Source organism: Crotalus tigris, unplaced genomic scaffold, assembly GCF_016545835.1.
Source record: "Crotalus tigris isolate CLP2741 ecotype Arizona unplaced genomic scaffold, ASM1654583v1 scf7180000017663.5292952, whole genome shotgun sequence".
In the NCBI taxonomy this organism is placed as follows: domain Eukaryota; kingdom Metazoa; phylum Chordata; class Lepidosauria; order Squamata; family Viperidae; genus Crotalus; species Crotalus tigris.
Genome location: NW_024096550.1, coordinates 1941899 through 1969684, shown reverse-complemented (window position 1 = coordinate 1969684; position 27786 = coordinate 1941899). Strand labels below are relative to the sequence as shown.

The window sequence follows — 27786 nt, the reverse complement described above, 5'->3', positions numbered from 1 at the left end:
GATCAGGAACTGCTCAATAAATACAAGCCTGGGAGAGGTGGTTGTCTAGTCCCTCCCTGAAATGATGAACTAGGGATTGCTCAGGCCACATCTCTATTTGGCTGGCCATCTTCCAAAACTCTCATACATATTCCAGTGCAAACCTGCCTGCTTGATTTATTTTGTGGATTTGCTCTTCCACTTTGAGGGCAATGGATGGGTCCTCGAACCTTGCTCTCAGTCCTAGGAGGAAGAGATGGGAGTCTTCTAACTCGGGTGCTTGCCAATTATATAAATTGTTCAGCCACTTGGATGCTTCTCCTTCTAAGCTGGATGCAATCATGTCGACCATAGCGGCTGGGTTCAGATAGAAATAGGCACAGTGGTTCAAGTGAGAATGCATCTGATTGAGGAAAAAGATCAGCTTCTCCAGGTCCCCATCGAAGGTGGCTCTAAGAGGTGGTGCCATCTGTGGTTGCTGGCCTCCCCACTGTGGGTGTTGCATCCCCAACTGTTGCTACCCCCCATGATGGCTGCCACATTCCCAGTTGCTGCAAGCCTCCCAACGGTTGTTGCACGCCGGGGGATGTTGCCACCCCTCCTGCTGTTGTTGCATTGCCAGTGGCTGTGGCACTCCCAATTTTTCTACGACCCCCACCAATCCCAGCGGTTGCTGCATGTGTGGGGGCTGCTGCCATCCCCATTGCTGTTGGCCTGCATGGGTTTCTGGCACCCCCAGTTGCTGCAGGTCATCCTGCAGCCCCAGAGGCAGTTGTTGCTGGATCTCCATCAGTTATGGGGGCCTCAGCAGTTGTTGCATGTTCGGGGGCGGCTGCCAATCCCATTGCTGTTGCACTGCTCCCAACGGTTCCTGACCCCTTGGCAGCTGCATCATCCACGGTTGTTGCAAGGTCCCCATCTGCTGCTGCACTTTCAGGGGCTGTGGCCATCCTCAATTTGGCTGCGGCACCTCCAGCAACTGCTGGCTTCACAGGTGGGGAGGCTTTGACATTTTCCATTGTTGTATGGGTCCCTAGCTGGGTGGCTTTGAGGACTGGGAGGCTGCCCAAACTGTATGGGGGGGGGCTGGGGGTCTCCCTTGGTAGGAGTTGGTGGCTGCTTCTCTGATCATCATGATCACTCACATATGGGGAGCAGGAAGGTTGTTCTCCATTCTTAATTTCTAACTCCTCAAATCTTTCCACCAACTTATCCACTGATTGGCTATGTGCTGCAGACAGGTACTTCCACTCACCCGAGTCCTCAGCAGTAGACAGTTTTGTGGTTTTCTACTGGTCTGGGAAACATGAGGTATGGTAATCCCTTCATAGCAGCTCATCCCCATCTGCCTTTGAAGCACTTGAGGGTGGCAAGGCTGTCTCGAGGTGTCTGAAGTCTTTGCTGGGTAGGGTCCATTCTGACAACCAGATCAGTTGTCCTCATGGTTTGGGATTTGCCCCCAGCTGGGAGGCCTGAAAAAGTTCCTTCTCCTCCAGCGGGCTGGCTGTTGCTCCTCCCTCTAGGGTAGCAGCTGCTGCTGGGGTGCTGCTTTCAGACGTTCTTTCTTTCTCCATGCTGAGATTTTACCCGAATCTTTGTCAGCTTACCCCTCCTTTCTAGGGATAGTGACTGGGGCTCAGGACCCCAGGATAGTTAAGAAAAGTTGGAGGTTTTTGGCTTAATGTCATGGTTCCAACAGATGAACTCTTCAAAAGAACTTTGAGGCATTGTTTACCTTAAAGAATCTTTATTTTGAGTAGCATAACATTGGCACTGCATAATTGAAGCCAAAAACTGAATTCCCTCCCCTGAGCACATAGTATTAAAGCACAATTCCCTTCTCCAATTAACAGCAATAAATCACATTCCCCAATTAGCTTGAAGCGCGGGCTTCCTCTCCACTTCTCCAGCCCACCAATTCCTTATCAACTCCAGTTACAATAACCTGGTTTCCCATGCTAGGTTTAGTGTTGTTATGTCTAGTTGGACTCTCATTCACATTCCCCCTCCCAGAATCATCTAACTCTAAAAGCAAAAGTTAAAAGATGGCTACATTTCCATCTGTTGTCAATTCAAAAACGTCTGATGTTAGCAGCATTTACAGGTGACTGTTTCGAAGACAGCAAAGTCCACATTTTGGACAGAGAGGACCACTAGGTTGAAAGAGGGGTCAAAGAGTCCATCTATATAAAAACTGAACAGCCCTCTCTCAACAGAGGGGGAGGGATCCAATATCATCTATCTCCAGTCTACAACACAGTCCTTTCAACAGTTCCAAGAAGGCTCCACATCAATTTGCGCTACTCAGGTGATCCTGAAGACATAGATAAGCCTCCAGCTAGCTTTAATGATTCACTAAAGAAATGTAAATGATCAGATGTCTGCAGGAGTATAAATCTTTCCATTTCCCTATCCAGTCAGAGCTGAAGAAACCTCTTGGATGAGAAGCAAGATGTCTTCAAAGAAAAACAAGAAAGTCCAGTTGCTTCATGAAAAAGCATCTTTGGGATACAGATCTTACTACATAGCTGAAGTTGGCCTTATTTAAAGTATGTTGAAAGCCAGCATCCATGAAAGAGACAGTTTGGTCTCTTTGCATATATATGCATAGTTTTGCAGCTCTTTCATTTCTTTCTTTCATCACTTCTAATATGATGCAACTTACTGTTACAAAGATTTTAATTTTCCTGGTTATCATTACAAGAAATAATTCTGTTTCTATTCCAGTGGAAACTATTGAATCTTGTGAATTTTAAAAGTTTTCTCACTCACAAATCCAACTAATGTCATAGACTCTATATTTCAAAAGATCAAGCCTCAAATACTTTAGAATTTGGGAATCAATAGCAATATTGAGAACAGCAACAGAGAGAATAGAAAGAATGACATCATTGAAATCCACTCCCTATAATAACAAGTTGGGACACCAAAGGGTGAAAGGACTTTAAAGGCAGCGTTCACTCAATCTTCTCACTTTTACTTATAGCTGTGAACATTTCAACTTTTCCAGACCCGGAAATTCCATCCAGGACAGCAAATAGATTCTGGTAAAGATTTCTTATTTCCTTGGGGTGTTGATTATTGTAGAACAAAACACTTACAATGTTATGTCTACTCAGCAACATTTTGAGGATCTGAGAGCAAATTTAGCTATGATACTGTAGATTGTTGGCTTCTCAATAGGTGCCAATATTGCAATTGTTTGCTTTCATTTAAAGTAGTATTTTGGCACGTTTAAGATAGTGGACTGCAAGTCCCAGAATATCCTAGTCAGCCTAGCTGGCTAATTGGGGAGTTCTGGGACTTGAGGTTTACACATCTTAAACTTGCCAAGTTTGAGAAATACTACTTTAAAAGGAACAAAGATTCCATTTTATTGGAAATACAGAATATGTTTTTAACTCAGGTTGTGAGCCTTTGGCATACAAGGGAATACTGTTTTTATATTTTTAGAAAGTTTTTTTCATGTCATCTACCTGTCAGAATCCATTAAAAGGTCAACAAAAACCCTCCAGGGGAACATGGAATAACAAGTGAAGAAAATCCTTTGTCAGAGAAGATGGGTAATGACTCCCCTCTTCAAGCCGCCTCCTCTGACAAATGGCCACCAATTGTTTATCTAAATTCTTCTATGGATGCATCAGAAATGTTTTTTTTTTTTTAAAAAAAAAATAATTTAATTCAAGAAGCTGTGATACTCCTAAAATAATCTATTAAATGGACGTATGCCAGATTTATACTAACATCACTGACAGCATTTTTATTCTCTCAAGTTTATTTTGCTTAAAAAAATCATTGCACAGAGTTTTAGCAAAAGAATATTCACTGAATCAGTAATAAACACCGGTTTATGTTACTGTTGCATGTATTTGCTTAATTTTATTGCATCAGCCCTAATATGAATTCATCCCTCCCCTAAACGTAAGTCCTTATTACAGTGCTGAATTTCTTGGAGAATTTACATTTCCAAATGCCAAATTTAAATCAAAGTAAAAAAGAAAAAAAAAAGAAACATAAAACTAAAAAGAAATTGGTACACCTTTTCAAGCCCAAAGAAAGACTGATCTGTATAAGGGTGGGGTGGGGTGGGGTGGGGTGGGATAGAACTGGACAACTTGGAATGATGTGTCCAAAGAGTAGCCAAGTTTCCTGCCAGAGAATTTTTTTTAAGACGGTAAATAAAAATAATCTGGAATTTTCTGTAGGAAGAGTGTTTGGCTTAAGGACAAACCACAGCAGTTTTAAGATTCCATTGTAAAGCAAAGGAATGTTTTAGCAATCTTTGGATTGCTACACATTTGATATTATATAGAATGGTTCTGAGATTTTGTTTTACTTCATAAACAGTTTGAATCAAGAGGTTCTATGCTTGTTCCTCACTTTCCCCAATTAAAAAACTTATCTCATGGTAATTTGAATGTTTTTTGGGAGCTGGGGATATAGAGTAAATGCTCCTCCAGTCTCAATGCTTGTAAAAGTATGTGGGAACCACCATGAGAGGCAGGAAGAAGAGCCATAGCCTAGAAAAGCTTTAGCACATGGCAGGTGGTACGTGACTCCTAGCCAGGTGTAGCAGGGGAGGGAATGAGCTAAAGTGGTGCCACACAAACCTGCAGGAGATCAGCTGGAGCCGCAGGGTTTGGCAGAAGCCCCAAGTTCTGCGCATATGGCTACCTGCTGATTGGAGCTTTCGGTGAACCTGGAAGAGAAAATGAGGAGGCAGGCAGAGAGAGGAGGAGCTATAAAAGGAGCAGGTTTTGGCAGGAGAGGAAGAGAAAAAAACACATGGAGAAAAAGAGAGAAGAGAAGAGACTTTTGTTAGTGAAGCAGTGAGGAGAGAGAGAGAGTGGCCTTTGCGAGGAAAGTATGAGTGATTGAGAGAGCAAAAGAGAAAGTTTTGCGAGCAAAGTGTGAGTGAATGAGAGAGCAGGAGAGAAGCTTTTGCGAGCAAAGTGTGAGTGATTGAGAGAGCAGAAGAGAAGCTTTTGTGAGCAAAGTAAGTGAATGAGAGAGAGAGAGAGAGAGGTTTTCACTAGCAAAGGGTGGGGGGGGTTAGAGCAAAGAGTGAAAGAAAAAGGGGGAAGGGAGGGGAGAAGGGAAAAAGAAAAGAAAAGGCATTGACCTATTGCAATAGGAAGGAAGTATTAACACTGAACCTCAACATTTTACTTTTCCATAGTATTATAAACCAGCTATTTCTATAACAACAAATGAATCTAACCAGTAAAGCCCCAAATCACCCCCTTTTTTTAGTCATCAAGTGTTTGACACCTTGCTAAGCACTGGTAGTACTCAAATATTGTCATGTCCTAAAGGTGGTACAATCTGTGAAAAGGTTGAAAAGCGCTGGCCTGGATAACAAATTTGAATCCAAAGGATGGGTGAGGGTGGAGAAAGTATTTCAGAAGAGACCCTCCCAAATTTTCAAGATAGTAAAAGTGAGGGACAGGAGAGGTGCTTTCAGACTTGCAAGATTATGTTAATGTAACTGTAAGGACCCACCCCACTCTACATCTTAAGAAGACAGAACTCTTGAAATATCTCTTCCAACAGGCATCTTTATTAAGATAAGATGGTTGCAGGCATTCTAGACAGGATCTGGGGCCCAAGCCCTACCATTCAAGGTTTTAAGTGTTCCCAAGCAGCCCCCACCCCACTGTCCTTCCAGCGACAATCCCAGGATCACATTTCCACCCCCTTTTCCTCTCGACTGGCTGAAGGGAGACTTCAGAGAGTAGTAGATGAAAGCTGATGGGCCATATTGTTATGGTCAGTCCTCTTGGTGAGATCAACATTCAGTCCCTTTGAAGTTTTAATGAAGGAAGTGAGAGCCATAAAACCACTTTGCTCATCCCCCTTCCCCTTCATAGTATAACAGAATCCAGAGAGGGCAGAAATGGGGTTTTCCATAGTCGATAACTAGAAATGAAATATAATTGGATTCTGTCAGTAACCTTAGAATAAAGACAGAGCTAGTGCCTCTGACTGTGCTTCTCGATTGAATTACCTCACAATGTTAACATCAATCTTACACATCTGAAAGTTCCCCTCCCATCTCGCACTTTTACCTTCCCTTCTTGTAAAACTAGGAAAGATCGTCTCAACTGTCCTATGTAGCCAAAGAAACTCCTGGGACATTATTTTACCAAGATTATATTACTGATACATCCATATAGGCACAGTAGAAGCAAAACCAGTTCTGAAATTTTCATGCAAAAAACTGCATAGTTAAAATCCCCCTTCCCCCCCCCCGGCCACCCACTGTCCATTGTCCACCAATCCAATGCAATCTCTTTGTTTAGGAAACAGTCTGCTCGGTTCAGAAGGCTCTTGTTGTTCAACTTTGAAGTATTGAGATTCTCCCAGACCACAGATGTGAACATGAATTCTTCAATTCCCTCTCAACTATCCATACATTCCAATCCCGCCCCTGTCCCTCCATGGTTTCTGTTGTCTGGCTGCGAGCAAAAGTGCATAGCAAGTAAGCCATGACAGATCCCTTCTGAGGTATTTTCATTACCCTCATCCCTTCTTCTGATTCAAATTTTTTTATCAAACCATTGTCTAGGCCAGGGGCCGGCAACCTTAAACACTCAAAGAGCCACTTGGACCCATTTTCCAGAGGAAAGCAAACACTGGGAGCCGGAAAACTTGCGCGCGCAGGAGGGGGGGGAGCTTGATTGAAGAGTTTAATTAAAAAGAAATAGAGGCTGCTGTGCATGAGTTCTCTCTCTCTCTCTCTCTCTCCCTCTCTTTGTCTCCCTCTCTTCCTGCCTCCCTCTCTCTCCCCCCTCTCTCCGATCTTCTGCTCACCTGTCAAGGTGGCTTCATGCTGTTCTCCGGCAAGCTGACATACATTTTTATCGGGCTGGCTCTGTCCTGCCCTTGGTCTGCCAGTCTTCTTCTCCCACTCAGTGTGTGTGTGTGTGTGTGTGTGTGTATGTGTGTAAGAGAGAGAGAGAGAGAGCAAGAGAGAGAGCCCAAGAGAGAGAGAGAGAGAGAGCTGCTGCTTCCTGCTGCTTCCTGCTTCCTACAGAGACGCAGCAAAGGCAGGAGCCCTGCTTAATAAGCTTGTCGGTTTGTCAGAGAACAGCATGAGGCCACTCTCTTTTTTACACACACACAGAGAGAGAGAGAGAGAGACAGAGAGAGAGAGGGAGGGAGGGAGGGAGGGAGGGAGACGAGGGAAGCACAAGTGCCTCTCTCTGTGTGTGTGTGTCTCTCTCTCTCTGCAAATGGCAGAGGAGGCTGGGAGCTGCAGGATAAGGCTCAAAGAGCCACATGCGGCTCCGGAGAAATGGGTTGCCGACCCGTGGTCTAGGCTGTAACTCTTTTTCCTGTCTCCCAGAGTTGTTCTCACATATCACAAACCATTATACTGTAGTGCTCTAATCAAATGTATGACCCCCCAAAAGCTACTTACAATTAAAAGACAGGTATTTGCAGATAATAATAATCATCATCATGCATTAAATTTATATGCCATTTGACTCCCAGCAGTCCAGTCCTGGAATTCTTACAGATTTCATCCTCAAACTCTTATGAATAGGCATAAGACTGCAATAATCGTAAATATCAGTGCACTTTAAATTGCTCTTTTTAAGAGGGACATCCCCAGAATACTAAGCCCTTAATTCTAGTAGTTAGTTACATAATGATTACTTAAAAGATTCTGTTCTCATAGCTTACAACAATAAATAACATTCCTGAACAATCCTGTTGCTTCTATTTCTTGACCTTCTCTTCCTCAAAGGGCTAATGGAAGCTGAAAATGACTAGAAAAAAATACAAATAAATTATAAAATTTATTTATTTATAAATAAATAAAACTAAGTCTTTCCAGGGACATTAGTTATTTCCATTACGGATCACTAATGATTTTCCAGGTTAAAAAGGGCTAGGCGTTTTATTGATAATACATACATGTTCTCACTTTTAAGGTAATACAAACACATGAATTCTTTCAATCCTTTTCACGTGTGATATTCCATATTTGTTAAGAAAACAAAGAATCCTTTAGATATTTCCAGACTTCTTTTAGGTGATTCTACACATTAATAATGCACCAGTTGACAAGTAACATAAAAACATGATGCAGTTATACTGAAATTTCCTTCAACAGAGTGAAATCATTCACCATAAAGGATACCAAGTTGAAGAATATGAAATAGCAACTTCTGATGGTTACATTCTCACTCTTAACAGAATTCCACATGGAAGAAAACAACATTGGAGCCTATGTAAGTAAAAATAAATAAGACTATACATTTTAAAAAAATCTTGGGAGATATTTATGAAAAGTTTGTTTAGAAGATTTTGCAAAAAACCTGTTCACATATGTCTACCTTATCCCATTATATAACCAATTGTCTTCCTATCTCAGAAAAGACACAATTTTCAAATGTGCTTTCAAATGATCATAAATCATAGGGTTGGAAGGCAGCAGGGAGTTCTTCTAGCCATCACCTTTCCCAGGGCAGGAATAAGACATACTTCCCAATTCCTATGATTCTTCCATACCCTTTTGAAGATTGAAGGATCAAGGTAGAACTCAGAAATGTACAAAGGTAGGCATATAAATTTATCCCTAGGTATTTAGGAGGCATTTTTTTCAATTTTAGGTTGATATGTTTTGACACCTTGATTGGAGTTGACCTGAGGTAAATTAAATTGATTGGGCATGATTTGAAAGGGCACACATCTCTCTATAAAAGGCCTCACGGCTATCAATGCATACTATAGCAGAGCAAAAGCCATGAGGTCAAAGGAACTGCCTGTAAAGCTCAGAGACAGGGTTTAATTTAATTTACCACAGACTGACACCAATCAAGGTGTATAAGCAACAATCAAGAAAAATGGGAGGCAGCAGAGCTAAATTTCATGGGTTGTTGCAAAGAGTCTGAATACTTACACCAATGTGATATTTCAGTTTTTCTTTTTAATAAATTTACAGACGCTTCTAGAATTCTGTTTTCACTTTGTCATTATGGGGGTACGGAGTGTAGATTAATGAGAAAAAAATGAATTTCACCAACTGTAGAATGAGGTTGCAGCATAACAAAATTAACAAAAGTGAAGGGGGTCTGAATATTTTCTGAATGCATTGTAGTGATGATGGACACAGGGTGGAGTAATATGCCTGCAGATAAAAGAAAACTACAGATCTATTCTCAAAAGGAACAGGAAAGAGATTATACAGAAAGGAAAAGGTTCTGTTCAGAATTTTGACAAATAAAGTTGCAGTTGAGGACAGCTTCCCCAGAACTATTAAACAAGTTTTCAGTCCAAGATGAAAGGCAGAGTTCTATTTTTAGAAGAAGGAATCCGATATATGATTGTCTTTTCACTTCCCCACAGGTCTATAATGCCAGATATTTTTAAGATCACTTTATAAGCCTCAAGGTCTTTTCAATTAATCCTCCAATAATGAATCTATTTATTTCTCCTCATTGTTAATGTGAGGAATAATCCCACTCCCCAAAGGAACAAATTGTAACAGTTCTTGATCTTATTCTTTCTGTCTTCCTCCAAGGGGATGCTTATAAGCATAGAGAAGCAACCTAGAACTAAGGAGAAACTTCCTGACAGTGAGAACAATTAATCAGTGGAACAGCTTGCCTCCAGAAGCAGTAAATGCTCCAACACTGGAAGTTTTTAAGAAGAGACTGGACAGCCATTTGTCCGAAATGGTGTAGGGTTTCCTGCCCGAGCAGGGGGTTGGACTAGATGACCTCCAAGGTCCCTTCCAACTTTACTATTATTATTATTATTATTATTATTATTATTATTATTATTATTATTATTATAGAGGTTGAGTTACTCAATCATGCCTGCTATCTTGACTTTTTTTGCTTCCACTCCAATACTTTTGTTTACCTCTATAGGAATGAATTGTTGTCAAGGCATCCAGGAACCAAGAAAGACATGCAAAATAACTTCTGAATACTTTCCCTCATTGTTCCCCACCTACGCACAGAAAACTTGCCAAATGAAAGCAACTGTTTTCTTCATTATAGATATAGTCTGAGAAATGTTTAGAGAGGAGTTGTTAAAATCCTCTTCATCCCAACCAAACTTTCCCTGCTTCACTGCCTCTTTGCCCTCTGTAATGCAGCCCCTCCCTCCTGGGAATCCAGAATCCATTCTACCACCTTTGTCACAAGCATGCTGACCAATGCTTGGTATTTATTTATTATTAGTATTTGCAGTGGATAAGAAAATTAAAATCCTGAATCCTGGGGGGGGGGATATCATTTTTTGTGGGATATCATTTAAATACAGTTGTATTTTCTCTTCTACTTCTGTGAAGATTTGGTAAGAAGAAATCAGAAGAAGCCTGGGAGTTTTTCTAGTAGAACAGAAGCATACAAGTTTAGTTTCTTTCTTAAACAAGGTGTCATTCTGCTCTGAATGAGATCTCCCCTTTCAAGTAACAGCGGTCAAGCCTCTTTGGAAAGACAACTGTAATGCAACTTCAGACTTTCCATTAAGTTGCTTTCCATGATAGAAGAACTGGAAAATCTGGAAACTGAGCTAGAATGAAAATTGCCCAGCATCTGGTATCCTTAACTCTAGGCTGTAGTTGAACCCTACAATGAAATTCAAGCAAGCTAATCATCAAAGAAAAAATTATCACTGTGATTAGAACTATGTTTTAAAAAACTAAAATTCAATTTAAACTACACCTTCACCCACTTTTATGGATCTCAGTGACATCTAAAACGCCTTTTTAAAGTGATCAGTTCAATTGGGGGAGGACAAGCAACAGAGAAAAAGAGAGAGAAGGAAAGTAAGGGGAGAAAGAGGAAAAAGAAACAACCTCTGACCATTTTGGATTCTAGCTTCATCATGAATTGCCTTTAATATCTTTTATCCTAACATGTAACCCCTAACAGATTTTGGGAATATGATCCTCACTGGAAAAATAAATTCCATTTCATGATGGACAAGTGTTATTTTGTATTACTATTTAAAGGAATGATAAATAATGGATTGAACAGAGTGAATCATTAATATAATGACCAATTGATGAACTGTTCCCATGACCCCTTAATGATAAGCAGCAATCCTTTTATAGATACATGTACTATTGGCCATGGAAGACTAAAATCACATAAATAATTTGTACTTTTCAGCAAATTATGAATATTTTGCTCGGTTTTGAGTAGCAGCCTAGATTCTAATATTCATTTGGGATTAGGGATGAAGAACTAAGGACCTACGTTAGTACCGAATCTAGAATTGCTCCATATGCACAAGATAAACAAAATTGGGTAGTCCACAAAATTTCAGGAACTGATATGAACCATTATCTTTGTGGTATCTTTTTACAGCAGGAAAACCAGTTGTGCTTTTGCAGCATGGCTTATGTCTAGAAGGAAGGGTATGGGTTGCAAACATGCCCAATCAAAGCCTTGCATTCATGCTAGCAGATGCAGGTTATGATGTCTGGATAGGGAACAACAGAGGCAATTCCTGGTCTCGAAAACACTAGCACCTTACATTCAAGCAAGACCAGTATCATGCTTACAGGTAATTTAAAACAAAATGCATAGACAGTATCAGGATATATATTTTTTGTTTGCTTTTAATTACATTTTTTAGACTTCTTGTGGAACAGCTTTTTACTAGATTGCAATTCTATTCACAAATCCATGTGATTTAGCTGCATTTCCTATTTCTTAGTTCAAAATACATGTTATTAAAATTTAAGCCTATAGTATGAAGGAGAAATGTTTGGCTTTTTACTGTAAAATACAAGATTTAAACATTCAATGCCAAGAATGGAAGAGAAAAAATTTGAAAACAAACATTGACAAACATTATGATATGGGATTCAATATATCAACTTAAAATATTTTCTAGGAGTCATTTTAGGGATGTGTTACAATTTTTACCTGGAATCAGTGGAATGAAAAGTTCCATGTACATGTGGAGACTGATAGTGATATGAACTATTTCCCTGCCCATGAATGTATGTGCAGAGTTCACAGCAGAGGTGCTCACAAGGAAGATTAAAAAAATGACAGTTGCAACAGCATCTGATCCCTCTTTTATTATATGCATCACATATACGATACATGTAAAAAACAACAACACAGGACTTCAGTCATGATTGTGACCATCCTATCATCTTTTTAGAATATCCCAGACACCTTTCGTTCAGAGTATGTTTATTTCTACATTGGCTCTCAATACTTATTGTCATCCATCTTCGCAAGGGCCAGATTCAATCTACCTATATTATGTTGAAATTCTGTTGATTAAATTAGAGAGTTCATAAAAACAGTGCCAATTATCTTATTTAATATCAATTCTCTATTATATTTTACAGTTTTGATGAAATGGGCAGATATGACCTCCCAGCAATGATTTCTTTTATTGTGGAAAAAACAAAAAATTCAAAGATACATTTAGTGGGCTACTCTCAAGGTGCTGCTCAAGGTATATTATAGAAACCACTACTATATAAACTGTAGTTGTGTAGCATGTATGTTAAAGAATTTTAATTTCTCTATTGGTGAAAAAATAAATCAGAAGCTCTCACAGCTGACTGCATTTAGCTAATTCAAAATAACTTCTTTATATTCATATAAAAATATTTATAATACCATACATTCTTCTTTACAGCAACATAGTTCAATTGAAGACTTCTTACAGAGAGATACAGAGAGAAATCTGAGACTGGAAATCCAGCTCCTAACTCAATACCCTTTTTTGCACAGACTCAGTAGCACATCCTTCACATTGGCTGACTGAGTTACCACATGACTCTTCCTGCTCATGAATATTCCAACACTCCTCCCTTTAATGACAGGAAGAGACATCAGGCCTATTGACTTAACACATTGTCCATAGTAAACACTACCCAATGGTTTAGTCATCATGTCTGCCAAATTATCCTCCGAAAAACAATGATGTAAACTAATCTATTTTCCTTTTACAGCTTCCCTGACGTTACAATACTTAATGTCTACATGTTTACTTCTGTTCTTCACCCTGTCATCAGTTGCCATTTTTTATACAGGCAGCATTGTCTTCAAATACCTTTACAGAATCTTTTACATTAATATTTAAATCTTGCAACAACTGTACATACTTATTTGGCAATATCTTTTTCTTATATTCCCACTTACAACCCACAGCTTTGGTTCCCTGTGGCAAAGTCACTGATTTAAATACTTCATGGTCTCCCATGGATTTCATCTCTTTATCCATGACCTCCTTCCATCTTTCCTGTTCAGCTTTTGGTAATGCCAACACTCCTTTATAACTTCTTGGCTCATACCACACATTGCAAACCTTTATCTTGCTGGCAGAATAACTGTCAGGCAGAATTCCTTTGTTACATCTCTCTGACCTACATGGTAATAACTGCTCCTGTGTCTCAAGTCTTTCTGGTTTCATGTCTTGTTCAGCCTCTCCTCCCTGAACATTGACATCTTCAATAATCATTTTTTATCATTAGATGAGTTATTGTCATTAAATAGATCACCATCATTAAGTGAGACATACCCAGAATTTGCATTAATTCTGTCCCAATTTTGTTCTACAAAATTAGCAGACCTTGAAATTACAATTACACTTTTTGTCTGTACCTTCTCTCTACAAAACATACCCACTGTTTGAATTATTGTAGCACCTCTGTCTTTGCTCTAAGTAAGTAGCAAAATGAATACCTGCTATAATCATCAACAATTACCAGTGCATATTTTGCTCCTCCCAAACTGGCTTGCATAGGTCCTACCAGATCTGCATGGACCAGCTCTAGAACTCTTTTTGTTTGTCTTGTGCTATATTTACTAACTGGGAATGCCTTTGACTTCGATGCTTTGCATACTGCACAGTCCAAATATGTTTTGCATCTCTTCAAATTTAGCCCTTCTGCAAAATTTTGCATTTGCTGCAAAACTTTAAAGCTTGCATAGCCAAGTCTTCTATATAGAAGATGAACACATGAATCATGCTCTGCAACATTCTTAAATATATGGGAACATTGAATCTTTTGTCCCTGCAATACATATAGATTATCTTCCTTTATGCCTTCTGCACAAATATTCCCATTCCTTTTGATGAGACACTTCCCATTTACAAAAATGATCTCAAAACCTTGTTTGTCTAAATTAGACACACTTAACAAATTATGTTCCATCTCAGGTACACAAAGCACATTGGTAAACTCTGATTCCAAATATGGAATTTTTACATCGCCTCTTCCAATGACTTTTGCTTTCTGGCCATTTGCCGAAGCCACAGCTTCTTGTGTTACTGGAACAAACCTGCAAAATAATTCAGAGTCATTAACAATTGTTTGACTTGCCCCACTATCTATTAGCCACTTGTCTCTGTTGTTGCTATAGCAAACTTTTGCAACACCAAAATGTTCCTTTTGCAAATCAGTCCTTTTTGGTTGCACAAATGTCCTTTGCTGCAAATTGTTCCTTTGCAAACAGTTCCTTTCCAGATGATTTTTTGCTCCACAAATGTAGCAATTCTTTTCTTGATTAGCTCTCTGCCTGCAAAATGTTTCTTCTTCAGAGACTTGCAGTCTGGACCCCCTCCTCAGGAATTTCACCTCCTCGTGGCTGCTTCTAAAATGGTGCTTTTCTTGTTCATTAAGCAAACATACCTTTAAAGCCTCAAAATTTAATTCTTGCTCTTCTTTACACTCAAATATGGCAGTAACTGTGTCCCAGGTTTTATCTAAACTGTTCAACACCAATAAAACCTTCTGGGATTCAGGGAATTTAATCCCACGTTGTTCTAAGTCCAAAACTAAACTTTGCATTTTATTTAAATGCTATTCCACAGATTCACCTGGTTGCAAACAGGCCCTGTAAAGTTTTCTTGACAATTGCACTATATTGCATGTAGAAACATTCACGTGCACAGCTCTCAACTTCAACCAAATCTCCTTTACAGTCTTTAAATTTGCAACATTTAGAAATTGTTCATCATCTAAATTCAAGATGAGATAAGCCATTGCTTGATCATGACTCTTCTGATCAGCAGCTGCAAATACTTGTGGTGGATTTTCTACAAAGCTCTTTAGCTTTCAGCAAACATTCCATTTTTTACAGCCCATATAATGTAATTCTTCTGGCCCAAACAAGGCACACAGCTTTCCTTAAATTCCATTGCAGCCATTCTGCTAATTCTGCCTTGTTCTTATACTTTCTAAACACAGGCAATTTCTTCCAGCTTTCAATTACAATGCAGTCCTTAGTAAGCTCTGGGCCCATAACCTTTTAGATAATTTTAATTTCTCTATTGGTGAAAAACAAATCAGAAGTCTTCAATTGAGCTATGTTGCTGTAAAGAAGAATGGTTGGTATTGTAAATATTTTGATATAAATATAAAGAAGATATTTTGAATCAGCTAAATGCAGTCAACTGTGAGAGCTTCTGATTTGTTTTTCACCAATAGAGAAATTAAAATTATCTAATAATGTATCTATGGCTTCCATATGGGCAGAATGGTAGGAGATAGACAGAGATGGAGATATTATAAAATTAGAATGACATTAATCTATGCTTATTTCACACATGCCTTTAGATACATTGCCACTGAAAATCCAGAGTAGAACAAGTTAATTTCTTTAACACAGGATAAAAGCTTAACCACGCCTTTCTGATTTGGATTTAAAAACAATCTGCTTATTAGTCTTCAGGAGGACACTTAAAAATGCTTGATTTTTAATGCAACTTTCTGAGATTAAATAATATTATGCTGCTAAAAACTGTACTTATAAAGAAGATGGTAATTGCAGAACAATTCAGTGGGTAGCAACATATTGCCCTGGTAACCCTACAATATCCTCAAGTAGCACTAGCAGAATTCCATAACCAAGTCATTTTAATGTGGCCTAAATCTCACGAGAGATTGCTAAACAATATTTTAGACAAAAATGTCCCAGTCTTATGTATTGAATTCTCAGAGTGCCATTGCACAAGGTACATAAACTTGTGCAATCTCACCAATTTTAATGATCTCACGAACTGCTGAGTTATTTTTACATTTTTTTTAAATTTTCATTTCTAGTTTCTGTGTCATTGAGCAATGTTACATAATAGTATTTGCTGCCTGAAAAGTATTTGCGGAGGCTAGAATAGTTGAATTACATTGGAGTGGTTTTGAAATAACATTTCCATTTTTAAAGAATTCTGCTATAGATTATGCTGTAAGCAAATCTGGGCATTTAATGCCAGTGATTCCTTGGCAGGAGAAATGCAAGCTAATCTTTGTCCTATTCTAAAGGATGAGAGAGAGTATGCTTAAGAAGTGATGGAAGGAACTTTTCATTAATAAGTAAAAATATCCCTGCCTTTCTAGATTAGGCATGTGATCATATTGCAATATTCCATGTTTCATTAGCCTTTTTTCATCCTAAGAATTTTTAATTTAAAAAACCTGCATATGAATGTCAAGAATCTATTCCCCCAAATAAATCTGTCCTGGTTCTTTTACTTCTATTAATTGTACTTAGAATTTCATCTAAAATATGGACTCTGGAAAAATATGGTTTCTTTAGGATAATATTTTGTGTCTGTATTCTCAGGTTTCATTGCACTTTCATCCATGCCACATATGGCTGAAAAGATAAAAATGTTCCATGCCTTGTCTCCAGCAACCACACTGAAAAATTCTCAAAACCCACTAATCAAATTATTATTCCTGCCAGATGCTGCAATAAAGGTATTTGACATATAATGTGATGGTAGTAGCAAAGAAGAGGATTTCAATAGATTCAACTTAGGGCACATAACTTTTTGATTTTGGATTCTTTTAATATCTGTTGTCTGGTCCCCTTGCTACATAAGATGGTCACTCAATCCTGGATCATTCTTCTAGAAATAGTGAGCTTACTGGTCAAAAACTAAAATGTGGAAATGCATTTTAATACTCTCCTATACTTTTGCTGCTCTGAATTTTCTTGAAATACAATATTGGCATAGATGGGCCTATATTAAGAATTACCAACATCAAGAGTTAGCTACTAACATTAGAATGGCAACACATTTTATAAGTTCACATCTGAATATACTTTTCTCTAACTTTGCATTTTTTGACTAATAGAAGAAACACAACTTATTTGTCATTCAATATGTCCATCCTTCTAGATTTTGCACTATAACAAATTCACATTAAAATATCTTGAAGAAAGAGCTATTAAATGCTTTGTATGGGGAAACCTTGCTTGCAAAAATGCCAGAGGCTTAAAATGCTTCCCTTTCAAGAAATGGAAACCAAAATGCACCCAAATTCTCAAGGCTGAGGGACCAAATTTAACAGATCTATAGAAATGAGAAACTAATAAAAACCAACACAATTATAACCCGCAAACAAACCATAGATGCAAACAGCTTTTCTCTTAGAAGGAAGGAGACCAGCCTATGCTCATATGGAAAGTGGATAGCTATTTGTTATCCTTCTTGTAGATAACTCTTACTCAAGTAGGCTGGAAGGCTGACTTGTTTATTTGGCCTAGATGGTATTCTTCCTCCTTCTCTTATATGGTATTATCTGGTAGATCAAGGGTGGCAGAATTATTCTACTGATAAGATTATTACAACATCAGCCTTCCTAGAAGAGGAAGCTGGCAGCTCTTGTCTCCCAAGCTGTGGATAAGTCTTCTCATTTGTCCTAAGGAGGGGAAAACAAGGCCAGTGGAATTACTGAGCACTGAAGAGCTATTATCAAGAATAGTCAATCTTTAACTGGCCATAAAAAGCCTTTGGCAACAGCAGATCAGCCTCATAAGGTAGTCGGGACAGGAAGTGCAACCAGATAGACTAATTCTACTTTACTTTAAGGGTTAAATTAACAGAATCTTACAGGTCTGAAAGTACGTTTTCCTCCCATCATCTTTACAAGAAACTAGGTAAAGTTACTTCTGAGATGTTTGCCATGCCCACATTCCTTTTGTGGGACCTTTTCTGTTCCCCTGAATGTAGGTCTTCTCCCATCTCCCAAGGTCATTCCCGTGAACTATTGCACAGAATGTTGATAACTACTTCAGTCTGGTGCTGACTGTGTTCAGCGTACATGCATCTGAAACAGCTTCCTTTCAGGAAAATGAAAGGAAAATGCATTTTTGGAAGGTGCATTTAAACTTCTCCAGGTGAAATCCTGAGAGATTAAGGTGCATTCACTTAATTATTTCTAATGGTTAGAGTGAAACTTGACATCAAATATTTCTCTCGTACCCAGCTTTTCCAAGCTATTTGCTTTGAAACAAAATCCTGACACTCAAATCGTCATCAATATGAGAAGTCAAACTCTAGAACATTGATTGATCCATTGATCCATATTAATGAGACCACATATAATATTAATATATTTGCAGGGTTTGTTGGGCAGAAGGGACTTTTTCCTAAGAAATGAAATTTTAAGAAAAATGGTCATCCGCAAATGCAGCTGCATAATGTACAACAAACTCTGCTCCCAATTTATTTCATTTATTGGAGGATATAATGAGAAGAATCTAAATTTGGTATGTATCAAGAAAAATATATTTTAGCTGTCTGAAATTTCTTCTGAACATCTCACAGAGATTAAAAAAACCCTGTTTTTATGAACATCCATGTTTTAAATAATAGGAATTGAGCTATCCTAATTGACAGGCAGCATAAACTTCACCACAGCTTTAGCAATCTTGTACATTTATAATGAATATACTGTATTCTGCAGGAGTGGCACCTTTTAGTTTGCTCCTTGCACAATTCATATAGGAGGAAGGAAAGAGGTTTTACCATAAACTGAACTGAATTGAACTAAACTAGACTAAATAAACTAAACTGCAGCTCAGAAGGATTATTATCAAATCTATCCTGATGTGTTACCATTAAGAAAGATGGAAAGTTATTTCATTGCTCTACTTCAGTGATCAAAATATCTGTTGCAGAGCCGCATGGATGTTTACATGTCCTACTTTCCAGATTCAACATCGATTCAAAATATACTCCACTGGGGACAGGTAAAGTATCTGAAAATCCAATATTGTTTTTCAGGACTGATTTTATACAATGTGATTAAACTTTACAGGAACTGTACAGGCCTGAATTGAGGGAAGGAGAAACAGGTTTGATTGCAGAGGTGCCAGGAGGTGCCTAGGGAGTATACTGAGTGTTTGTCAGGCCCCAGGAACCAAGAATGTTACATGGAGTTACTTAAGAGTGGTTTCCTTTATTGTTCTTCACCTACAGACAGAATCTTGCCAGACTAATGCAACTATTTGCATAACTACAGATGTACTCTGGGAACAGCTAGAGAAAAGCCACTTTAATCCTCCTACTGCTGACCAAAGTTTCCAAAATCTGCTGCCTCTTCACCCTCTGGAAAGCAGCTCTTCGTCCTGGGAATCCAGACTACATACCACCATAGTTTTACAATGATAGACAGGAGATGATACAACCCACAGTATGGCTTGATTCTTTGATGTGTGGGATTATTGTTGTGCACTCCATTACTGACATTACCATCCATTAGAGCAGCAGTTCTCAACCTGTGGGTCGCGACCCCATTTGGGGTCGAATGACCATTTCACGGGGGTCGCCAAACAAGGCTATCCGCCATTTTTCTCCCTTTTCTTTAGCTGTGCTACTCCCTCTTATTCTATTGGCTTTCGAAAGCCAATAGAATAGAGTCTCTTGAATAGGGTCTAATTCTATTGGCTTTCAAAAGCCAATAGGAATTGTCCAGGCTGTCTCTGCCCTGATGAGCCCGCCAAAAGCCCCAGTCTGCAAATGGTGCTGCAAGGTGAACTTTCTGGAAAACTTCCCTCCCTGCTGAGCAGGGAGTAAAATAAAAGTAAGTAAAAGAGTAAAGTAAAGTAAGTAAAAGAGGGCCAGGGGTGGGAGGTGGGAGGCCGGCGAGCGCAGGGAGGGTTGCTGGCGCGCGTGGGGCCCGGCGGGTGCCTTACCTGAATTGGGCTGGGCCAGCTGGTGGCTCAGCCGTTGGTCGGCCTGCGTCGTCTCTCCTGCTTGCCAGCTACACCTCGGCTGGCGCAGGGGGTGTCACCACGCATGCGCGGCACTCCCGGGCAGGGAAATACAGGTAGTCCTCGACTTACGACCGGTTGCGGGGTCGCGGCATTAGGAAGGTTGAGAACCACTGCATTAGAGCATTGTTGGTGTTACTTGTAATAGAAAATTCTACTGATCTTGGGTCTGACACATTACATCATTTGCATAAAGTCTTTGTTCAGTGTTTAAAGCTACATTTTCAGTGTTTAATATAATAAAATAGAAGAATTTTGAAGTTTCTGTCATTTAGAAATCATATCTCTCTCTCTCTCTCTCTCTCTCACACACACACACACACACACACACATGCACACACACACACACACACACACACACACACATCTAGATATACAAAACAGGAAAATTTAGAGCTTTTGATTATGGGAATGGAAACAAGGAGAGATACAATCAGGTAAGTTTATGGACTACTTAAAATTCTCTGTCTCTATAGCAAGTACACCAGGAACCCAGCTACAACTGTTTTTGTGCATATTGCCAAGAAAAAAAATGAGGGGAACTCACATACAATATAATATACAGGGTTCAATGTATAGCTATTAAAACCCAACAGTCATTGGGGAGCCAAGCATTCACAGCCAAATGATAAATCTGTTTCCCTTTTTGCTTAATTCTTTGAAAAAGTCTCAAGCTGTTTTCAGCCCAATAAACTTCAGATAAGCATGTTATCTGTGCAGATCCAAGTCCTATTCTTGTATTACACATTTATATTATACCCCTTAACATTTATTTATATATGAATTTTATTTATTTGATTTGGTTGTCACCCAACTCCAATCAATTCTGGCAGCTCACAGCATAAAAACAAAATAACAAATATGAAGTCAGAATGGAACACATAGAAATAAACAGAATGGTGATTCCAATCAATAATACCAAGGATATCATACCCCCAACAAGGGACTCCAATCATCTTAATCCAATGTCTGGAAGAAGGACAGGTCTTTAAGCCCTGGAGGGTCACTAAAATTATTATTGTTTCATTCCTATTTTCTCAGGATACCTCACACATTGTGCAAAGATTTCTATCACTGAAAATATTTGTTCTAACTAAATTACCATTATTAAATGTTAAGATATTAACTTCCTCTCATACCTAGAAAGATTCATACTAGTTTCTCAATAGACAGTTTGTATTTAGTATGCTATTTTGTGTGTAAAACCTCTCAGTTTGTTTATTTTTGTCTTTTTAGGATCAGCCACCATCTTACAATGTAGAACGCATTACAGTACCAATAAGCATATGGTTTGGTGAGAATGACCAGTTAGTGACACACGACAATGTCAAAGGATTAATTGACCAACTCCATAGTGTTGTCTACAAAACTAGCTTATCTGATTGGACTCACTTTGATTTTATTTGGGGCCTTGATGCCTCTAAGAGAGTTTATGGTCCTCTTATTAAATTGATATCCTTACATACATAATTCTATAAATTTGTATAAATGTATAAATTTAAAAAACTACTTTTCCTTTATGTTTGTCAGAAGTCAGTGATATAAAAATATAACTGTTATTATTATTACTAACAACAAAAGGGATTTTGAAAATCATGGGATATTGCTTACTTAATGTTGCTTGCAATCATATTTTGTTGTGGGTCTGTGCTTATATCCAGGCTGGCAAATGCTCTAAAAGAGTCAAAGTGTCAATGCTGCTAATATTGAATATTCTTGCTTTGACAATATATGCAGAACTGTCTGGCATTTTTAGAGTTAAATCAGTTGACAGTGAAAGGGGAGGAGAATATAAGGAAAGCCCGTGAAAAAGAAACGGAAGTGAATCTTTACACTCCAAGTTAATTGGAAGATGTGAATCATGACCCCAAAATTGTTGTTGTTAATTGCGAAGTCATGTCCGACCCATCGCGACCCCATGGACAATGTTCCTCCAGGTCTTCCTGTCCTCTACCATCTTCTGGAGTCCATTTAAGTTCACACCTACTGCTTCAGTGACTCCATCCAGCCATCTCATTCTCTGTCGTCCCCTTCTTCTATTGCCCTCAATCTTTCCCAGCATTAGGCCCTTCTCCAGTGAGTCCTTCCTTCTCATTAGGTGGCCAAAGTATTTGAGTTTCAACTTCAGGATCTGGCCTTCTAAAGAGCAGTCGGGGTTGATCTCTTCTAGGACTGACCGGTTTGAATGCCTTGCAGTCCAAGGGACTCGCAGGAGTCTTCTCCAGCACCATAGTTCAAAGGCCTCAATTCTTTTGCGCTCAGCCTTTCTTATGGTCCAACTTTCACAGCCATACATTGCAACTGGGAAAACCATGGCCTGGACTATACGCACTTTTGTTGGCAGGGTGATGTCTCTGCTTTTTAGTATGCTGTCTAGATTTGCCATAGCTTTCCTCCCCAGGAGCAAGCGTCTTTTAATTTCTTGGCTGCAGTCCCCATCTGAGGTGATCTTGGAGCCCAGAAAAATAAAATCTGTCACTACCTCCATTTCTTCCCCATCTATTTGCCAGGAATTGAGAGGGCCGGATGCCATGATTTTGGTTTTCTTAATGTTGAGTTTCAAGCCAACTTTTGCACTCTCCTTCTTCACCCGCATCAAGAGGCTCTTTAGTTCCTCTTCACTTTCTGCCATTAGAGTGGTATCATCTGCATATCTTAGGTTGTTGATATTTCTCCCGGCAATCTTTTCCAACTTTTCATCTAGCCCTGCCTTTCTCATGATGTGCTTTGCATATAAGTTAAATAGGCAGGGCAACAGTATACAGCCTTGCCAGACTCCTTTTCCAATTTTGAACCAATCAGTGGTTCCGTGTCCGGTTCTCACTGTTGCTTCTTGACCCGCATATAGGTTTCTCAAGAGACAAATGAGATGGTCTGGTACTCCCATCTCTTTAAGAACTTGCCACAATTTGTTGTGATCCACACAATCAAAGGCTTTTGCATAGTCAATGAAGCAGAAGTAGATGTTTTTCTGGAACTCCCTAGCTTTCTCCATGATCCAGCGTATGTTGGCAATTTGATCTCTAGTTCCTCTGCCTCTTCGAAATCCTGCCTGTACTTCTGGTAGTTCTCGATCCACATACTGCTGGAGTCTAGCTTGTAGGATTTTAAGCATAACTTTACTAGCATGTGAAATGAGTGCAATTGTGCAATAGTTTGAACATTCTAGGATGTCTGGTTCGAGGTCAGTGACCATCGCATTGTGGTTATCTGGGACGTTAAGCTCATTCTTGTATAGTTCTTCTGTGTAGTTTTGCCATCTCTTCTTAATCTCTTCTGCCTCTGTTAGGTCCCTGCCATTTTGGTCCTTTATCATGCCCATCTTTGCATGAAACGTTCCCTTCATATCTCCAATTTTCTTGAAGAGATCTCTGGTCCTCCCTATTCTGTTGTTTTCTTCTATTTCTTTGCACTGTTCATTTAAGAAGGCATTCTTATCTCTTCTAGCTATTCTCTGGAATTCTGCATTCAATTGGGTGTATCTTTCTCCTTTGCCTTTCCGCTTCCCTTCTTTCCTCAGCTATTTGCAAAGCTTCCTCAGACAGCCATTTTGCTTTCTTGCATTTCTTTTTCTTTGGGATGGTTTTAGTTGCTACCTCTTGTACAATGTTGCGAACTTCCATCCATAGTTCTTCAGGCACTCTGTCTAATTCCTTAAATCTATTTGTCACCTCTACTGTATATTCATCAGGAATATGATTTAGTTCATACCTGAGTGGCCTAGTGCTTTTCCCTACTTTTTTCAATTTAAGCCTAAATTTTGCAACAAGAAGCTCATGATCTGAGCCACAGTCAGCTCCTGGTCTTATTTTTACTGACTGTATAGAGCTTCTCCATCTTTGGCTGCAGAGCACATAGTCAATCTAATTTCTATGTTGACCGTCTGGTGATGTCCATGTGTAGAGCCGTCTCTTGGGTTGTTGGAAAAAAGAGTTTGTTATGACCATCGTATTCTCTTGACAAAATTCTATCAGCCTGTGCCCTGCTTCATTTTGTACTCTGAGGCCAAACTTGCCTGTTATTCCGGTTATCTTTTGGCTTCCTACCTTAGCATTCCAATCCCCCATGATGATAAGGACATCATTTTTTGGTGTTAATTCTATAAGGTGCTGTAGGGCTTTATAGAACTGGTCAATTTCATCCTCTTCAGCACTAGTGGTTGGGGCATAGATTTGGATTATTGTGATATTGAATCGTTTGCCTTGGATTCGAATTGAGATTATTCTGTCATTTTGGGGACTGTATCCCAGTATTGCTTTTCCTATTCTTTTATTGACTATGAAGGCTACTCCATTTCTTCTGAGGGATTCTTGCCCACAGTAGTATGCCTGATGGTCATCTGAGTTAAATTCACCCATTCCTGTCCATTTTAGTTCGCTGATTCCTAAGATGTCGATGTTCAGTCTTGTCATCTCTTTTTTGACTACGTCTAGCTTGCCTTGATTCATGGATCTTACATTCCAGGTTCCTATGGAGAAAAAATCTTTACAGCATCGGACTTTCCTTTCACCACCAGATATATCCACAGCTGAGCGTCCTTTCGGCTTTGGCCCAGTTGCTTCATTCTTTCTGGCGCTACTAGTACTAGCCCTCTGCTCTTCCCCAGTAGCATATTGGACTCCTTCCGACCTGAGGGGCTCATCTTCCAGCATCATATCTTTTTGCCTTTTAGTACTGTCCATAGTGTTTTCATGGCAAAGATACTGGAGTGGTTTGCCATTTCCTTCTCCAGTGGATCACATTTTGTCAGAACTCTCTGCTATGACTTGTCCATCTTGGGTGGCCCTGCACGGCATAGCTTATAGCTTCATTGAGTTACACAAGCCCCTTCGCCACGACAAGGCAGTAATCCATAAAGGGGGACCCCAAAATAGGGGAGGGGAAATGCCTGGAATGTTATGTGCAAAGGAAGGGAAATTCAGATCTTAGCATTTCCACCATGCCATGCTGACATCTCTAAAATATTAATAACGGTTTGTTAGAATAAAAAAATGCCTGAAAGTTCTTTGAAGTGTTTCGTTAATCACACACATGACATCATGCTAAGATCTCAAATCCTTTTCAAATGACCTGGGGTCCTGAACTTTGTCCACTGCCTCTAAGCTTGAGAGGAGCTGGTAAAGATTCAGGAAAAAAAAATCTCTATCATGAGAAAAGGGAGTTTACTTGAAGACAGCATGCTGAGGGGAGATGAATTTTGGCAGACACATACAAATCAGTGGAACGGCAGCCAGCCAGCCGAGGGAGAAAGAATTTGCAGATCGCCCAGCCGAGAGCAAAGTCTTCAAAAGCAGAATGTAGAGATAACAAAGTTTTGGGTGAGTCGCTAGAAAGATTTCAAACCCCAGATGTGAAAAGCAGAAATCAATTCCTGCAGAGAGAAGCATACAGCCCCTCCCTCATAGATCAGACCCTGGGTTCCCCAACCAGGGACTGCAGTCCTGAAGACAGAGGGAATCCCAAACTGAGGCCTCGGCAGCAATGGGCAGATTGGCACCCCCCACAGATAAATGATCAGCAGCAACTGAGCTTGCCACAGCTAATAGAGGCCATGCAGCAGCTTGGGGTGGTGCAAAAGCCAGGAGAGGTCCAACAGATGAGGGAGGCCCAGCAACTACCCCCACTTGCACAGCCACCATTGGGAGGCCTACAGTAGCAGGGGGGACCACCAGCCCCCACTGGCCAGCAGCAAAGAGCCCAGCAACCATTGGATCAGCAGGCAGGATGGGGCCAACAGCAACTGGGGGCACCATGTCAACAGCAGAGAGCCCAGAAACCATTGGATCAGCAGGCAGGATGGGGCCAACAGCAACTGGGGGCACCACAAGCACGGAGACTAGTCCAGCAGCTGTGGAACCAGCAACCAGGGTGGGGCCAGCAGCAACAGCCTGTATTGGCACCACCTTTCAGAGCAACCCTCGATGGGGACCCAGAAGCTGATGTTTTTTCTCAACTAAGGGCGCTCTCACTTGGACCGCTGAGCCTATCACTATCTGGACCCAGGTGCCATGGTCGATGTTATTGCGTCCAACCTAAAGGGAGAAGCATCTTAATGGCTGAACAATCTATATAGTGAGCAAGCCCCCAAACTGGGAGATCCCCACCTTTTCCTCCTAGGACTGAGAGAAAGATTTGAGGACCCATCCATAGGCCTCAAAGCAGCAGAACAGATCCACAAAATAAAACAAGACGGCAGGCCTGCCCTGGAGTATGTGCGAGAGTTCCACAAGATAGCAGGCCGAATAGAGGGGCGGTCGGAACAATCCCTGATTCAATACTTCATCGAGGGATTAGACGATCACCTCTCTCAGGCCTGCATCTATCAAGAAGTACCTGATCAGCTATAGGAGTGGTATCAGACAGCAGTGAAGCTAGATGTTAAGCTCTCTTGCTATAAGAAGCCTCCCCCACATGAACCCGAGCAGCAACCAGAGCTACCCGGACAGCAATCACTCCCATGAAAGCCTTCAACTACTGCAATGGCTGAGAGACCCAGGCCACCTACACATCCTTCCTTTAAGTTTTTCCGGTGTGGACAAGAAGGACATCGAGTGGCCACCTGTCCAGTCCCCTACCCCCGACTACAGAGCAGACCAGAACCAGCAATACGAAAGAAACCTGCTCAGTGGCTAACGAGAGAAAAATCCAACCAGCTCACGCAGGAACCTGTTGCCCAGATTACACCCCACACACAAGAGGATGCCAGGACTCCGGGTGGACCCACCCCTGCTTTCCCCTCCCTTGACAGCAATGATGAAGGAAAGAATGACCCAATGGTGAGTTGACAAATCCCACCTTTTTCACTGGCTGCCAAACTTATAATCCCTAAGTCTGGGGCACAAATGGACTTAAACATGCTGATTGATTCTGGATGCACCCTCTGCATTATTAGTCTGCAATTTGCCATGAAAATGGGCATACGGGCAAAACAGAATTCCAAACTGGTGAGGTTTGAGCAAGCTGATGGCTCCCTGCTGGGAGGGACTCTTGTCACACAATTAACCGAGCCCTTATACCTAGAAATAGCGGGAGTTCATTCGCTTCCTGGTGGCTCCAAAAATGACTGAGACAGTGATCCTAGGGCTAGCCTGGTTAGACAAATGGAAGCCGTTTATCTGGTGGGAGAAAGGAATGAGAACTGTGAGAAAGGAATGAGAACTGTACCTATAGGGCCTAATCTCCCTGTTGATTCAACAGATGTTGCTGGGCATCTTAGGCCACCCAATGAGCGAGCACACATGGCCGCCTCACTGCCTCCAAGCGAACCAGTCATCCCCAATGAATACTGGGACCTGGTGAAGGCATTTAGTGAAAAGAATGTGATGCCCTGCCCCCTCACAGACCCAATGACTGCTCCATCAAACTGGTGCCAGGAGCCAAACTCCCACGACCAAGAATGTATGCCATGTCCCCCCCTCAAAATGGAGGAGATGCAGCGATATGTGAACAAAAACCTAGCGAGGGGGTTTATCGAACGGGCCAAATCTACCATGGGAACCCTGTGTTGTTCAAAGAGAAAAAAGATAGGTCTCTTCATCTCTGTGTAGACTAATACCTGAATACCCTCAGGTGCCCTCCGATTCCCAGACACTTGACCAATGGGTGAGAGGGTGGGAAGAAGTTTGGAGAAACACAAAAACTGCTTTAACAAAGACTTTTGAAACCTATAAAAAACAGGCTGATAGAAAGAGAGCTCCCCAAAGAAAATCCGAGTTGGGGAAAAGGTTTATTTGTCAACTAAGTATCTACGCCTCAAATTGCCCAGCAAGAAATTGGGACCAAAATTTTTGGGGCCTTTCCCCATAGT

General features: G+C 40.4%; 1 pseudogene; it reads left to right on the top strand.

Moving 5' to 3' along the window:
• The first annotated feature begins 774 nt into the window (after positions 1–774).
• On the top strand, positions 775–21449 carry LOC120304845 (annotated as a pseudogene).
• Positions 21450–27786: the final 6337 nt, after the last annotated feature.